At 54.0% G+C, this 17,151-nt stretch overlaps 1 long non-coding RNA gene across 1 annotated transcript; it reads left to right on the plus strand.

Annotated features, from left to right (window-relative positions):
- The first annotated feature begins 4,428 nt into the window (after positions 1 to 4,428).
- On the plus strand, positions 4,429 to 10,894 carry LOC142818905 (uncharacterized). The gene is made up of 3 exons (XR_012896606.2): positions 4,429 to 6,042; positions 7,620 to 9,076; positions 9,424 to 10,894. It is a non-coding gene; the product is annotated as an uncharacterized LOC142818905 (long non-coding RNA).
- Positions 10,895 to 17,151: the final 6,257 nt, after the last annotated feature.

A 17,151-nucleotide genomic window follows, 5' to 3' on the forward strand; every position in this document is an offset into this window, starting at 1 on the left:
AAAAATTATTATCAGTTTGGAACGGGTCCCATAGGAAGAGAGATTAAGAAGACTGGGACTTTTCTGCTTAGAAAAGAGGAGACAAAGGGGGGATAGGATCGAGGTCTATAAAATCATGACTGGTGTGGAGAAAGTGAATAAGAAAAAGTTATTTACTTGTTCCCGTAATATAAGAACTTGGGGTCACCCAATGAAATGAAGAGGCAGCAGGTTTAAAACAAACCAAAGGAAGTTTTTCTTCATGCAGTGCAACATCAACCTGTGGAACTCCTTGCTGGAGGATGTAGTGAAGACTAGGACTTTAACAGGGTTCAAAAAAAGAGCTAGCTAGATTCATGGAGGTTAGGTCCATCAATGACTATTATAGCCAGGTTGGTAGGAATGGTATCCCTAACCTCTGTTTGGAAATCTGTGACAGAGGAGGGATCACGTGATGATTCCCTGATCTGTTCCCTCCTTCTGGGGCACCTGGCATTGTGGGCCGACAGGATACTGGGCTGGATGGATCTTTGGTCTGACCCTGTCTGGCCGTTCTTATGGTCTTTTGAGTGCTGCATTCTCCATGTTCCCATAGACTTTGATGGCCTCCATGTGCTTGCAGGGGAGGTGGGAGACAGAGCTGCAAAGAAATTGCTTTTCAGGGTCATTACAACTGAATGTCCCTGAAATCAGCTTATCTCCCGAGATTTCCAGTTCTGACCAAACTGGGGAAGCATCTGCATTTTCCAAATCCTAGAAGAGCCTGCCAGACATTTGTGAGATAAACCTTCAACTTTATGGCAAGGGATCTGGAGAAATTCTTGTGGTTCCAGGTCTTAAATCATTCGAGTGGCACTTTTCTGAGCCCTTTCCAAGTGTGGAGACGCCCTTTGTGGAGTGAGGACCCCAAAGCTGGACAAGAAGCGGCCAAGGTCTCCTAGAGTAAGTGTCCAGAAAAGAATCCTGACGGGTACTCAGGAGATCTGGGTTCAAATGTCATCTCTACTACAAGCTCCTTGGAATGTGTCTACACTGCAAAGAGAAATCCATGGCACCGAGTCTCAGAGTCAAGCTGAATTCTTTGCACAAGGATCATCTTATTTAACCGCGTCTTCCCACCCAAAGGAGGGGAGTTTCACCACACCCCCTCCATAGGCGCCGCTGCTCCGAATTGCTCTGCAGTGAGTTCAGCTCACGAAGCAGAAGGCCGTTGTCTTGCATCTGCTGCGTGTCAGTGAAACCTCTGTCCTTGAAATCCAGGGGAAAACTTGGATAAAACCCAGTCTGCTAAAGGACGAGATGGCTCCGAGCCCAGAGTTCGTATCCACACTCTGATTGACCTACGCAAATTGGAGGATTGGGCCAAAAGAAATCGGATGAGGTTCAGCAAGGACAAGTGCCGAGTCCTGCCCTTGGGACGGAAGAATCCCAAGCGCTGTTACAGCAGGGCTAAGCAGCCGTTTGGCAGGAAAGGAGCTGGGGATTAAAGTGGATGAGAAGCTGGAGATGAGTCAACAGGGCGCCCATGTAGCCAAGAAGGCTAATGGCATAGTGGGGGGCATTGGGAGGAGTGTTGCCAGCAGATCTAAGGAAGTGACTAGTCCCCTTTATTTGGCACTAGTGAGGCCACATCTGGAGTATTGTGTCCAGTGCTGGGCCCCCCACTACAGAAAGGATGTGGGTGCAGTGGAGAGGGTCCAGCGGAAGGCGACCAAAATGATTCGAGGGCTGGAGCACATGGCCTATGAGGAGAGGCTGAGGGATTTGGGCTTGTTTAGTCTGCAGAAGAGAAGAGTGAGGGGGGATTTGAGAGCAGCCTTCAACTTCCTGAAGGGGGGTTCCAAGAGGCTGGAGGGAGGCTGTTCTCAGTGGGGGCAGATGGCAGAACGAGGAGCGATGGTCCATGCTTCATTGAAATCATTGCTCCGGGGAGCCTGGCTGGGGAGAAGGGGTGCAGGGTGCCCTGGGGGAGAGGACACCCCCGGCTCTCTCATCGCAGCAGCTTGGGGCCAGGTGAGAAGCGCCTCTCTGTGGCCGCTGCCGCTCCAGCGGGCTCAGCCGGGGGAGGGGTGCATGTCCCCCGTCTGGGGCAGGTCCAGGTTCGTCTGCCCCCTGCACGCCCCAGACAGGGTGAGGAATGCAGCAAACTGGGCACTTTCCCCTCATTCCCTGATGAAGGGGAACAGCCATCAATGTCCCCATATAAATTGGTGGGGGAGCTTCAGCCTTCTCCCCCCCTCCTTAGCGGGCACCTGGGGGTGGGAGGTTCACGGCGGGGGGGCACACCCCCAGCTTGCCCCTTTCACCTGCCTGGTGATTGCGTCTCTTTTCTGCATGGCTTTATGAGCAGCAATCCCCGTCCAGGCACATCCCACTGTCCTGGCCCAGCCAAGCCCTGGCCCTTGCTTTACGTTCGAGTAAGAGGCAGCTGCCTCCCGGATTTGGCGGTCCTCGCTCTGACCGTTTAGGACCGCGGTGTCCAACCAGTTCTGAAGCAGCAGCCACGACAGCCACTAGCCACGCTCAGCCGGCCAAATAGCCACAAGTGGCTAGTGCCTGGCGTGTCGGTTGCCACAGGTTAGGAGGAGTTATTGGACAGACAGACAGACACAGACGAACGCTCTCAGACATACAGCAGATGCCTCTAGCTCGTTGCAATCGTCTCCACGCTGAAGTGAACCGTCTTTTCTACGGCGCAGCCTAATTGCTTGTGCCTAAGGCCGGCCTCTTCATTTCCACCTCCCCCTGGTGTGGAAAGTACAAATGAATCGCTTCCGGGCATAGGGTTCAGCGGAGGGCTATTGCTTTGCAAGGGGAGGGAGAGCCTCATAAATCACAGCAGCAGCAGCGTGGCTGCCCCCGACTTGCCACGGCAGCATGGAACGGTGCCACGGCGGAACAGAACAGCACCACGGCAGCACAGAATGGCGCCATGGCAGCACGGAACGGCACCACGGCAGCACAGAATGGTGCCACGGCAGCACGGAACGATGCCATGGCGGCACGGAACAGCACCACAGCAGCACAGAATGGCGTCACGGCAGCATGGAATGGCGGCATGAAATGATGCCACAGCAGCACGGAACGGTGCCACAGCAGCACGGAACGGCGCCACGGAATGGCACCACGGCAGCAGGGAATGGTGCCACAGCAGCACGGAACGGTGCCACAGCAGCACGGAATGGCGCCACAGCAGCACGGAACGGTGCCACAGCAGCACGGAAAGGTGCCACGGCAGGAAGCCTGGGCTGGGAAAAAGCAGATGCTTGGGAAAGGCCCAATCCTGCACGGTGCTGAGTCCCGCTCTGCTCTCCGAATCCGGGGATGCTCCAGCACCCTGGAACACCGGGCTGTGGACACGAGCACTGGGCGTGGGATTTCGATGCCGGACATGGGTGTGAGTTTCTGGGCCCGATGTCGTGCCCTGCGCCGGTCCGAGGGGCGGGAAGGAAAGCCCGGCACAGAAGGGCGGGGGCGCACCCAGCACCGGGGATCTCTGCGGTCTGCCTGCCCCGGAGACGTAGCGCAGGACCATTGCAAACGGGTCCCATTCTGCTGGCGGCTGAAGGGTCCGGCACGGAGCAGGGCAGGTGCCCAGAGGCTGAGCTAACCAGCTGGTCTCCTCAGGTGGCGGTCCTTGGCTTTCCGTTCACCCCACGGGCTGCATGGGGGCGGGCAGAGCCTCCTCCGTCCCGCATCTCCTTTGCTCTGCACCCGGTGCCGTCACGCCCCGCAGCACAGACTGCCCCTGCGCTGCACGAGCGGCACGGAGGGTACAGCAGCCGTGGCAGCCTGGGCCAGGCCTTTGGGATAGAGGACAGGCTGCCCCTCGCCCATGGAACTCACACTTGACAGCCAGCCAGCGCATAGCAGGGGGCACGGCTCGCCCACGGCCGTGGGACATCCAGCCCTAATCTCTAGAGCAGGGGCGGGAAACCTTTTCTGGGTTGGGGGCCACTGACCCCCAGAAAAATCAGTTGGGAGACACCCAAAAACTCCCCCCCCCAATAGCCACCTTGCGGAGGTGGGCCTGACTGAGAAGGAGAAAGATATTCCCCTTGCATGCCACAGCCTAGGGGGGCCTTGGCCAGTAGATTTTGGGGGGGCCCCTAGGCTCGGAAAGGCCCCAGAAATGTGGGGTTCAGTGCATAGGAGGGTGCTGCCAGGAAGCAGGCTTGGGGAGGCAGGGAAGGTGTAGGAGGGGAGTGGGGGTTGATGGGTCTCGGCAGGAGGGGGTACAGGAGCAAAGTGGGGGTGTGGGGTCTGGGAGGGAGGGAAGGTGTAGGAGGGAAGTGGGGGATAATGGGTCTGGGCAGGAGGGGGTGCAGGAGCAAAATGGGAGTGTGGGGTCTGGGTGCATGGGGAGTGCAGTGGCAGGGTGAGGGTGGGAGGGCTGTGTGAGAGGTAGGGTGCAGGAGCAAGCTGGAGGTGGGGGTCCTAGGAGGGGGGTACAGGAATGGGGTGGGGTGGAGGGTTTGGGCAATGAGGGGGCACTTACCTGGCGCAGCTCCTCAAGGACACATGTGGCTCCGTGTCCCCCACCGCTCCCAGGCACCGCCCCCTGCTGCTCCTATTGGCTGCAATTACGGCCAATCGGAGCAGCAGGGGAAAGGCATCCAGGCAGCGCTTTGCTGCACTGCCCAGCTGGGGAGAGGGGGAGCACACGGAGCCTCTTCCTCCCCTCTGCCCCGCCTGGCAGAGCCCCTGCATCGGATCCAGCCCCGGCTTGCCTGACTCTGGCCTGCGGGGCTCCCCACCCCGAAAGGGGGAGCTGGGAGGGGGCCACAGGGTAGGAACACCAGTGCTGGCTCCCTGAGGCTGGAGGGGAGCCCGGATCCAGCCCCTGGGCCTTAGGTTCCCCACCCCAGTTCGAGACCACCTTGTGGGGAGCCAAGGCAGAACTTTCCTCTCCTCCCCTTCATCTGCCTCTCACTGTTTCTCGTGATCGCCTTTTTTCTGCTCCTTCCTGCCCCTCCCTGCACCGTCCCGCCAGGCCAGACCTGCCACAAGACCGACGCCACGTGCGCCGCCACGGCCACTGTCTCGCTAACGTGTGTTGTAACTGGCAGCGGGGAGCAATCTGTCTGCTTAATGCATCGGGCGCTCGTTCCCCAGCCGGGCCCGGGCTGTCCCTCCTGAAACCGCAGCGCCCATAAAAACCCGCCGCGACGTATTTCATTCCCAGCCGGTGCTAGCAATGACGGCGGCGGCGCCATGCACTGTATTTCCTGGGGACTAATGACCGGCTGGAGTTAACGGCTCATGCGAGCTCCCTGGGCCATCCGCTGCTCCCAGCTGGCCATTCATTCCCAGGAAATACCTGGGCGCGTGGGCCATTATTGCTTAATTCCAGCCTATTTTTCACTCCTGTACGGTTACCGAAGAAAGATGCCCCTGAATAATAACCAGCGTCCTGTATTTCCACCGCCTTGTCCGTACCACGGTGCTTAAAACAGCGCCTCTGGGAGCCGAGAGGGGTCTCAGAACAGTCACTGACTTACCGCCGGATCCCAGGCAAGCCACTTAAACTCTGTGTGCCTTCCCTTCCCGCGGCATAATTCATCGAGCCTGGTCCCCTTCTAGCACGGGCCCTGGGACTGTCAGAGACGCTGGGGTCCAACGTCTTTTAGCAAGACCCACGATCAGGAGTTAAAAATGCCAAGACACGGGGACTCCCCCCACTTCCCTCCTAATCTTGGTCCACAATTAATGAACCTCGCTGTTAAAAATCCATGGTTTAGTTCCCCTGCAAACTTCGTTGACTCCAACTTCCAGCCATGGGAGGCTGTTAACCCTATTGTCGGCCAGTGCCCTGTTCTGCCGGAGCTGGTTCTGTTTGGCAATTGCGGTTTTGCAGGAGTTTGAAACCCCTTTATTTTGGAGAAATCTTTATCTAATGTCATCTCACTGAGCGGGAAATGGTACTTGCATGATAGAACCATGTATCTTTCTCTCATATTTACAGAACCCTGTATGATCAACCTGTGGAACTCCTCGCCAGGGGATGTTGGGAAGACCAGGACTTTAACAGGCTTCAAAAAAGAACTAGATACATTCATGGAGGTGAGGTCCATCAATGACTGTTAGCCGGCATGGATAGGAATGGTGTCCCTGGCCTCTGTTTGCCAGGGGCTGGGAATGGATCATTTGATGATTCCCTGTTCTGTTCATGCCCTGGCATGGGGCACCTGGAATTGGCCACTGTGGACAGACAGGACACTGGCTGGATGGATCTTTGGTCTGACCCATCTGGCTGTTCCTATGTTCTTATCTAAGCGCTAGATAGCATGACAATGCCCGTTTGTGAAATGCAGCCACCTCAGGAGTGTAACGCAGCCGCTTCTTAGCAGCGTACAGGAACACTGCCCAGCGGTGCCGGGCAGGTAGTAAATGATCACTGCGGATGTTTGGTTTGGGCAGGACTGCAACAGGTCTCCTAGAGATCGTTCAGCCCAGCTCCTCAGGACCGTAGGGAGTGGGCGGGAGGTGGAATGATCGGGCCGTTGTGGCCAGCTGACAGAAGGCAGGCGTTGCAGCCGGCCCGGCGGTGCTGTGGGCCATTGCGTGCGGGGGGTGTACCCCTGGATGGCCCTCTAAGCCTGTGATCTGAGTTCCCTTCCAGGCTTGCTGGTGTATTGGGCTCTCTCTGAACGGGTTACGGCTGCAAAATCTTTCCTGGCTGGCTGCTCCAAGGACCCAGGCTTGAAGGCCGTGCCCAGGACAAGGCTCTCTTGATTTCAGGGAGCCCTGCCCTTACTGGCTGAAGGAGGCAAGGCCCTGCGCTCAAGGTCGCTCAGGCGCCTGCAGCCCGGCTCCCAGAGGGCCCGCAGCCAGAGCTGCTAGCAGAGGGGCGCTCCCAGGCGGCGCCACGTGGAGTCGGCCAGCAGGACGCCCAGGCTGCGCCGAGGCTGGGCTGAGACTCAGGGCTGCTTCCTGGCAGCCCCCTGAACCGCAGATCACAGCTCTGGGGCAGGGGCGAATCGTCCCCTGCAGCGTCCTCCCCGTCTCGCCTCTCAGCAAGGACACAGCTGAGTGTGTGTGTATGTGTATGGGGGGGTGTCTGTATGTGTGTGTGTGTCTGTGCATACTTGTGTGTGTGGGGGGGTCTGCATGTGTCTCTGTGTGTGTGCATGTGTGTCTGTGTGTGTGGGGGGTGTGTGTCTGTGTGTGTGTATCTCTGTGTGTGTGTCTGTGTGGGGGGGATGTGTGTGTCTGTGTGTGTGTATCTGTGTGTGTGTCTGTGTGTGGGGGATGTCTGTGTGTATGTCTGCATGTCTCCGTGTGTGTATCTATGTGTCTCTGTGTGTGTGTGTGTGTGTGTGTGTGTGTATGTGGGGGGTATGGGTGTGTGTCTGCATGCATATGTGTCTGCATGTCTCTGTGTGTGTGTATCTGTCTGTGTGTGTATGTGTGTGTGTCTGCATGTCTGTGTTTGTGTCTGTGTGGGGGGATATGGGTGTGTGTGTGCGTGTGTGAGTCTCCGTGTATGTCTGCGTGTGCGTGTGTGTGTGTGTGTGTGTGTGTGTGTCCCTGATGAACTCTAATGAGCAATTTCTAGTCCCCTGGCAATAGCAGCGCCAGGCCAAGCAGGGGACCCTCTGGCTGGCGTTTGTGTTTTAATTTCAAACCCCTCTGCGCAGCCTCTAGGCGCCAGGCAGGTGATTCCCGTGGCGGGGGAGGCTCCTCTCCGGGGCTCCGGGACGGCGGCGAGCCAGGAGATGAGGGTGAGCCACTTGCGAGATGGGAGCCGCAGCCCTCCGCCCTGGGCAGACCCAGGCGATATCTACGGGAGCCAGGACTGGAAATGGAATCCCCCAGGTGAATGCGCTAACCACTGGGGAACACAGCCACTCGCACACGCCTTTCCACCCCTCACAGTGGCCCCAAGACTGGAAAAGCTCTGTGTCCCCGCCACTGTCCCTGGCCAATAGAAAAGGGAGATTTTTTGGGGGGAGGACAAATCTGCCACTCCCCACCCCCGGTGGTGTGAGATATGGGGAGGAGCGTCACGCGGAGATCCGCGGGCTCTGAACCCTGGCGGTTTGAGAGGTGGGCGAGGGAGGTTCTAGTCCAGGGGCGGGAACCTTGTTTGGGTCGGGGGCCACTGACCCACAGGGAAATCGGTCAGGGGCCGCACACAAGTGAGACGCAAAAACCAAACCAACCAACCCTCACTGGAGTGGCCCCCGACTGGAAAGGAGAAAGCCCCTCCCCACAGTCCCCCCGCACCCCAGGGGGGCCAGGCTAGTAGTCCCCCCGCCCCTGATCTGGTCCCTCTGCTGAAGTGGGTGGCAGGGGGACTCGAACATGCGTCTGTCTAATTATGGGGTGCTAACAGGTGAGTGCTGGCTCCTTGCGCACGGCCTGATCCAGGAGGCGTGTTCTTGGGCAGCCCCCAAGAACTCCGGCCAGACCTGGCCCAGCAGACCCGCTTGGCAGCGGACACGTGGCTGGGCTAAGTCACTTAGGCGACTTCCCACACGCCCCGCTGCAGAAAATCGGGCGCTGTTGGGATTGAGCGGCGGGAACGTTGGTGCCTCCAGGGCTCGGGGAGCAGCTAAGCAGCTGTTGTGCCGACTGACATCTCCAACTTCGCCCCCCATCTCTGGAGTCACCGAACGGGCCACCCTTCCCCTCACAGAGACTGCTAGATTTTGGGAATGGGGGCGGGGGAGGAACTATGCTCATTGCTGCCAAGGTTGGAGGAGTGGGGGGGGGCTGCTTTCTGCCTCAGTTTCCCCATTCTGTACATATTTGGGTTGACTTGTCAGCCTGACGTCAGCGGCGCCAGCACACGGCGAGGACACAGCCCCCTGGATTCTCTCCTAACGGGACCACGATGGGTGCTTTCTGCATGGTCGTTCTTTGTTCTTGGCTGCTGTGCTGCGTACGTTCCTTGCTCCTGGCAAGGTCAGGCGAGAGCCCCTTGCGCGCCGACAGGAAAGCAGAGAGGTTCCCGGCACTTCCTCCACCGTCGTGCACGACTCACTTGCTCCCCTGAGCCGGGCGGAGAACGGCCCTGCTCTGCTTCTCGGGACGGCTGTGTTGGCCGTGTGCTTGGAGATCCGCTGGCAGCAAAGCGAAGGACTCCTTAAAGGTACAAGCGCAGACACGGCCCCGGGGAGTGCGGGAACGCGATGCACGCGTGGTCTGTGCGGGGCCTGCTGTCCCTGGCAGCATCCTGCCGATTGAACAGGGCGCTGACCCTGGGGAGGTGGGGACGGTAGCCGCGCCCCCGCATTGCAGCGGTTGCTCTTATATGACAGGGTTTACGGCTCAGTTCAGTGGCTAGGCACCCCCCAGGACAAATGGTTCCCCTGCGGCAGAGTCAGCCCTCCGGCCCTTGTTTCTGGTGCTCTTTTATCCAGCACGGAGACCCCAGAGAGCCACACGTGCGCACAAAGCCCAACCATCTCTCCAGAGCCATTATCTCCTCTTCCAAAGGGGGCAGCGAAGACAGAGCGAAGGGAAGAAGCCAGCCCCACGCCACTCAGAGCCAGGCCTGGAACCTGGGTTTCCACCCCAACCGGCGCATACACCAACCAGCGAGCTACAGCGCCTCCTGCTGGACCCCCGCAGCCTGTTCGCTCCGCCCAGGAAGACTCACAAACTGTCCGCCTAATCGATGCCAGAGCTGGCTCCACACTTACCAGCTCCGGCTGATTTCTGGCAGCTTCTACCGCACACAACACAGTGGGCTCCACTGAGAGGTGGGTACACTACGTAAAGGATGCGCTTACCATTTGGTTTTGCTGTTTAATCCTTGCTAAGCTCCGGGGGATGGACTAGAAGACAAAGCTCCCTCTTCTAGGACGCGGTTCCAGGCAGTTCAAAGGGAAAGCAGCCGCGGTAACGCCGTGGTCTATAATGACTTGATCCCTGTAGAACTTGGAAGTAGAATCTGATGGGTCCCTTTTCGTTTCTGCCAGACCATCTGCCTCCACAGATCCCGTCTATTTCTCCCTCCGCCTCGTGTGCCAGGCCCATCCTGGTGTCTCAGGTTTCTCTCCTGGACGTGGCTGCGCAGAGGAGGCCAAGAACCTGACATCTTTTGGTCATGTCAGGAGGGAAAGGAATTATTGGTACAACTGCAAGTGCCTGAAATTGCAAAGTCGGTGAACGGTTTTGTGTTCATGGCTTTGCATCCACCTGCTCTTTGATGAATGGCTCTTCGTTTTATTATAATGTTAAAACCAAGAGTGAGGAAGAAAAGCCGCCCCCCCCCCCCCCCCCGCCTCTGTCTCCGTCTCTGTCTCTCTCTCTCTCCTTTCTCGCTGACTTCATCACTGCATCTTGGAAATCGTTCAAGGTATGTGTCATCCGTATAAATATCCCCAGACCTCTTCGTCTTAAGAGTTCTCACACCCCCGCTGCTTGAGCAGGGCGTTATTTCAAATCAGCGCTGGCATCCAAGAAGCTCTCAGCAGCCTTCCCAACAAGCAAATAAACCCACACCCTGTTTCAAAGCTGAGGATGTGGCGGAGAATCCATCTGGCCCAGGCCACAGACTGAATTACCAAGCAGGTCGTAAACACCCTGCTTCTGTTGTAATTTAGCTGGACGAAGCACATGGTTCCATTGCGGGAGAGGATATGGACACCGCTGCGAGCCGCTTGACCGCTGGTCTGTTGCATGACCTTGGAGAAGTCAGTCCTTGGCTCCGTGCCTCAGTTTCCCCCATCTGACCTGCTTTGTAAAGAGCTTGGAGATCTAGTGAGAAAAAGCACTAGATGAGTAGGAATTATTATCAGCATAACCGTAAGCCTCAGTGTATTTAATCCCATTGGTGATTGGTGCCTGTGGGGGGACAGGGAGGGCCACCCACAGGAACAGGGAGGGGGCATGAGGGTGCACCCCCGGGAAGCCGTGCACCTCCAAAAGGTAAACTGGCTCAGAGGCATTTGAGCTAAAAGCTAAAAGTTCAATGTGATCAGTGGAATTTTTTTCACTTGAAACCTCAGTTTTGCCCATAAAGGACTTTTCCAAATGAAAATGTTCCCAGAAATGTTTTGTTTCTTTCTAAACTTGCTTGTCCTTGTACGGAAAAGAAAGGATCAAATGCAGAATTAGAGAAAGATTGTTTTGGGAGAGGTGGGGGGTTGAAAAAATGTTAGAAACCAAAAACATCCAAAATAACAATGGGTCAGCGGGCTTTTGGTTTTTGTTTTGGGGTGGGTTTTTTTGGCTCTTGGCTTTTATCAGGGGGATGGGGAACAGTTGCATTTTTTCAAAAAGCTAAAGATTGTTTCCTCAATCTCTTTCCCCCATTTTTTGTATCTTCTCTTCGAATCCTTACTGTTTCCCAAGCTGTTCCATCCCCGCTTAGCCTGGAGTGGGGGGAATATGACGAATCTCATATTTCAGATCTTGTAAATTGCAAAGTGATTAATACTGAAGCAAACCCAATGCTGCCCATACAAATCTGGGGACTTTCAGACCCACTCTTAGGCCCAGATCCTCCAAGGTATTTAGGCACCTAACTTCCACGGAGGCTCTGGAACAACCGCTCAGTCAGTTTGTTTTCATGGCTTGGATCCACAAGTTCAAGTCCCGCTATGAGGATTTAACCTCTCAGCGTAGAAGATAAATTGAATTCCATCCATTTAATGGGGCTGGTTCTTTAGGAAACTGTCCTCTGCGTCAGCGAGAGAAGAGTTTGTCCAGGTGTCCTTGGTTAGAAACGTCTCCTTATTCTCAACATGTTGGCGGGGGAGGCGCTTTGCATTTCAATGGAGAAGCCATGCCCGTGGGGATAAAGTGGATTGGGATGAAATGAGGTGTATAAATGGGAGAGGTTATTTGGCTGGGACTGCCTGTTGGCAGCTGGAATTAGCTGGCTCCGATGTGAGAAGCAAAAACACAAAACAAATCTGTGCCGAGGCAGTAAAATAATAATCTTCTGTCCTTCGGTGCAAAGGATATCGAAGTTCTTGGCAAGCGGTAAAGGATTACGGCTCTCCAGACTTACTCTGAAGTAGGTCACTAAGCCAGGGTCTACATGAGGGCGTTATTTCGAAATAACCCCCCTTAGGTCCAATTAATAAGCGAGGCGTCCATACGACCAAGCCCGTTTTTTCGAAAGTACAGGCTGCGTACTTCCAAATGTGCACTCCTGCTTTCCTCGGGGAATAATGCTAATTCCGACATCGTTATTTCGAAATAGTGGCTGTGTGGTTGCGCCGGTGCTGCTATTCCGAAATAACGACTCCCCAGAGTCGTTCAGACTAATTACTCCCCAGTGCTTCCTGGGGCTCTAAGGCGAGGTGGCACATCCACATGAACGGAGCCGGCCTCGGACTCATTTCAATGCTCCCCGGAGCGAGGTCCCGCTAGTTTGATTTTGTTCAATTGGGGAGTTATTAAGTCGAATTTTCTCATTTGGAAATAGTTGCCTGGTGTAGACGCGCCCTCTGTGTCCTCGTTCCCATTGGGCAGCTGGGGAAACTGAGGCAAAAAAAAGCGATGTAACCAAATTCACATGGACACTCAGTGAAACCCTGGTTCCCCTGTGGCAACCATGAGATTCCACTCTCCTGTTCTGGAACTGGGGATAAAATCCAGGGATCCCAGTCTGTCCTCGCCCAGTCCAATGGGTAGGCTCTCCTCCCCTCTGACGACTGTGCTCTTCCTCCACTGTCTCATCCTTGGGTGCCTGCAAAAGCTGAACAAAAGGCTCAGAACAAATAAATAAGCGAGTGCCTCTCTCTCCTGCTGCATTATTTACCCACAATGTTTTCTGGTGCTGATAACGGCCACATTTGCCTGTGTCTTTAGCAACCGATATAAATTACTGTTGCTTGTCAGACCAGCAAGGATCAGCTGATGTTTAGCGGGAGGAACCTGGCTTCATGGGCACGGCTGGGGAGCCTGTCTCCGGAGGAGCGCTGGGACCTGGCAGACAAAACCTTTGCTTTGCCGTCTCCGCTCCCTGCTTGCTGAGCCACGGTCTGACGTGTCCCTGGTTTATGGGGCTTGTGGCCATGGCTGATAAAAGGTAAAACAAGGGGAATGTGGAACCTGCCATGTGGGCACAGACTATTGTTAAGAACATAGGAACGGCCAGACTGGGACAGACCAATGGTCCATCCAGCCCAGTCTCCTGTCTGCTGACAGTGGCCAATGCCAGGTGCCTCACGGGAGGGAACAGTGATCCCTCTCCTGTCATCCATTTCCAGACAAACAGAGGTAGGGACACCATTCCTACCCATCCTGGCTAAGAGCCATTGACGGACCTAACCTCCATGAATCTATCTAGCTCCTTTTTGAACCCTGCTAAAGTCCTAGCCTTCACCACATCCTTTGGCAAGGAGTTCCACAGGTTGACTGTGCCCTGTGAGAAGAAAAACTTCCTTTGGTTTGTTTTAAACCTGCTGCCTATTCATTTCATTGGGTGCCCCCTAGTTTTTATATTGTGAGAATAAGTAAATAACTATTCCTTATTCACTTTTTCCACACCTGTCATGATTTTATAGGGTTTATATTGTTTCACTAATCCAGCATCCTGCCTCGTGATACTCATGGGTCTCCCATTTCCTGCTGGTCATTCAGTCCTTGTCGCCTATCTTTGGCAATGATCGATGTGAACTGACCCTGCTGAAACATCCTTAATGCACCAGTTTATGCCATAAAGAACATGATGGGAAAAATAACCTTCCTATTTTCTGACTTGGGAAGTCGTTTTATGCCTTGAAGCATGTGATTGGATTATTGTTGTTGTTTGTTTGTTTGTTTGTTGTTCTGTGCTGTACAAAGTTTACAGTAATGTGCTTAGCTACATTAGATATTCACAACCTCTGGTATCCCATGGCATGGAGTTCCACAGGTTAACAGTATGCTGTCCAACAACATATATCCTTTAACTCATTCTAGATCTACCTGTCAATAATTTCACTGAGTGACTTTTTGGCCTTGTGTTACAAACTGCCCAGGTTCAATTTTCAAGCATGAGCCAGTTTAGATGCAGAGATTTTTAACGACAGAAAGGGACATTATGGCCATGTAGTCTGGGCTGCATAACACAGGGCACAGAGTGTCACTCAGGAATTTCTGGGTCGAGCCTGTAATTTCTAGTAAGCTGCCCCCGGCCGGGAGGAGAGAGGCAATATCCGTTCCCTTATTGCAGCTCTTCCTGGCAGCATGGCCCAGCAGATAGCATCATGGAAGGGGACTCAAGAGAGCTGGGTCCCATGCCAGGCTCAATCACTAGCCTCCTGGATGATTGTGGGCAAGTCACTTCTGTGCCCCGTGCCTCAGTTTCCCAGTTTGTAAAATGGGGGAAAAGCACTCTGCAAGAGGTCGATGTTACTGTTAGATAGACTCAGAAGGGCATGGGCATTCACGCGCATAACTCTGATTGGCTGCCCCTGCCTAAGGGAATGCAGCAGGTTTGAACAGCCCTATACTAACAAACCAATGCGACCAGCTCTGGGCTGTTGAACAACCTACGATAACAAGCCACTGCTCCTAACACAAGCACTTTCGAGCAACCCTTAGTAACAAACCAACCGGTGTAGCACAACCCTTACTCGCAACCCTACAATAACAGCCTAATGTTCCCTGCCTAGATCTCATACGCAACTTCACACTAAAATAACCATTCTAAGCAACCCTTCTATAATAAGCCAGTGCTCAGAGTCAAGCCCTCATGAACAACTCTACAATAATCAATCAGCAAGCTGTACCCTTATGACCAATCCTATAATAAACAGCAGCGAGCCCGACTCTCATGTCCTACAATAACAAACCAGCGGCGCCGGCGTGAGTAAGCAGCAATCCACAACAATAAGCCAATGGGCATGTGAGAGGAATTTTGCTTTTCTTTGCATCTTTTAATTCTTTGTGTAAAGAAGCACATTTTGCGCTCCGGCATTGGATGTGCGTAAAAACCCACCAACCCATGAACCAACCAGCCAACATAACGTGATAAATGACCGCAAAACAAAGGAACACAGGCCCTGCCCTGGATTCCTTTGCAAAGCAATGTTTGTCTATCCGCCTGGCGTGTTTCAGGGACCCAGTCTTGGTGCGCGGCTCAGCCAGAACAAAGAATTCGACTCTCTTTGTTGATCGGAAGCATCCGACTCGGTTTCACGGTGGGGACTCAAACCAGATTCGGGGCCCTAATCCGGTCGGTCCATATGAAACCCACCCAAACGCTGGCTCAAGGGATTTTGGTGTCTTGGGGCACCGGGGCTGGAGGTGGGATGTGGCCAAAGCGTCGACAGATGGTCAAAGGTCAAATACTTGTTTGTTTCTCCAGCCGACGGGAAGGTTCATGAACTCACACCTATTCAGCAAGGGCTGCTGGGAAAGCCCCGTCTACAAAAAGCCGACTGACAATGGTGGGGGGGGGAGGCAGGAACGTCCTTGAAAACGGCTGTTTGTCCACCGTGCAGGCTAGGCCCAGTTGCTATGGCAACCGATACTGAAAACACCCATCTCCCTTCCATCGCACCTCTTCCCTGAGAACGGCGGGAAGATACTCGAGAGGTTCTGTGCTCCTGAATCGAGCCCGTGTGAACGCAGCCGGGGAAGTCAAGGCCAAATTAACTTAGCCACGATGCAGGCCTTAGCAGGCTGGGGGTTTCTTTTTTGCTTAGCTTTGGTCTCTCCTTCCCTGAGGTTTTGCATTGACAGTTAGGTGCCTAAATACCATTGGGGATCCTGCCCTAAGTGATTTAGAAGCTTAAGTCAAGATCCACATGGGAAAGGGTTTCCTGGGCTGTGAGCATGTGCAAGATTTCGAAAAACATTCCTATCACGAATTGGGCCAGAAAAGCTTGAAATCTGTCATTGTTTGGGAAACAAAATGCAGGCCAAGTGCATTCATACTATTCATTTGGCCCATTTCACAATATTTTGTTTTAATTTTGACTTTTATTTTTAAAAGGGGCCTCTTTTTTTTTTTTTTTTTTTTAGTATAACTTAACCCCAATTGGAAAAAAAATTGTTTCCAACCCAAACAATTGGAACTTTGCATTCAGAAAATGTCCATTTGGACATTTGGACAATTTTGTAACTTATTCCTGCATCTGGAAATTCATCAGAACTGACCCTTTCCCTGAAAGAATTAGAACATTCGAATTTGATGAACCAGCATCTTTCTGATTAAAAAAAATGTGTCGGGAAATTCCCGGCCGTCTTCACCTCAGTCCTGTTTTTGAAAGTGATTTAGGAGCCACTTTTGAAAGGGAGGCAGGAAAATTTTACCAGAACCTCCATGTGAAACTCAGAGATACCAGAGTTTGGCCTGGTTTCAGGGAACACTCCACGGAACATTTATATAAATTGTCCCTCCAAAGTATATGCTGGCTCCCAGACTTAATAATAATGGAGATTGCCTATCTCCTAGAACTGGAAGAGACCTTGAAAGGTCATTGAGTCCAGTCCCCTGCCTTTCTCAGCAGGACCAAGTATCATCCCTGATGAATTTTTGCCCCAAATCTCTAAATGGCCTCTGCAAGGATTGAACTCACAACCCTGGGTTTAGCAGGCCAATGCTCAAACCACTGGGCTATCCCTCCCCCTGAATCTGTCCCACACTTCACCCACAAACTCAGACCCGCTCCACCCCCTGGCAGGTTCACCCCCAAATTTTGCTCATCTCCCAGGCTCATTCCAAAACTCACCCCTAGCCCCCTGAGCCAGCAAACACATAATGTTGTGACACAGACTAATAATGGGGCCTAATTAATCAGCACTGTCTGGTTGTTTCCTTGTGCTTTCCTTGTCTGTGTGTGGCAGTCAGCTGACTTGTTTTCTACATAGAACAGGGGTGGGAAACCTCAGGCCCGGGGGGCCGGATGCAGCCCCTGCCTTGCCTGGATCTGGCCCCCCGAGGCTCCATGCCTCCCCCCCCAGCATTGGGGAGGTCACACAGGCATGCCAACCCCCCCCCTCACTCCCACAGTGGAGCTGGAGCACACAGAATCTACTAGTCGGGGGCCCCCCAGGCTCTGGTGGGGGATGGGAATGGGGGGAGGGTCTTTCTCCTTCTCAGTCGGGGGCCACGACTGATTTTTTTTCTGTGGGCGCCTTAGAAAGGTTCCCCAGCCCTGATAGAACGTAAGCGCTTTGGGGGGTTATTTGTTTAGGGCTCCAGGGAGCCATGATCTGTAACCAGAGCTTCCCCGCACAAAACACATAATATGAGTGAACCAAATCCCCCCTTTT

Source organism: Pelodiscus sinensis, chromosome 31 (assembly GCF_052426305.1).
Source record: "Pelodiscus sinensis isolate ZL-2025 chromosome 31, ASM5242630v1, whole genome shotgun sequence".
NCBI classification, from domain to species: domain Eukaryota; kingdom Metazoa; phylum Chordata; order Testudines; family Trionychidae; genus Pelodiscus; species Pelodiscus sinensis.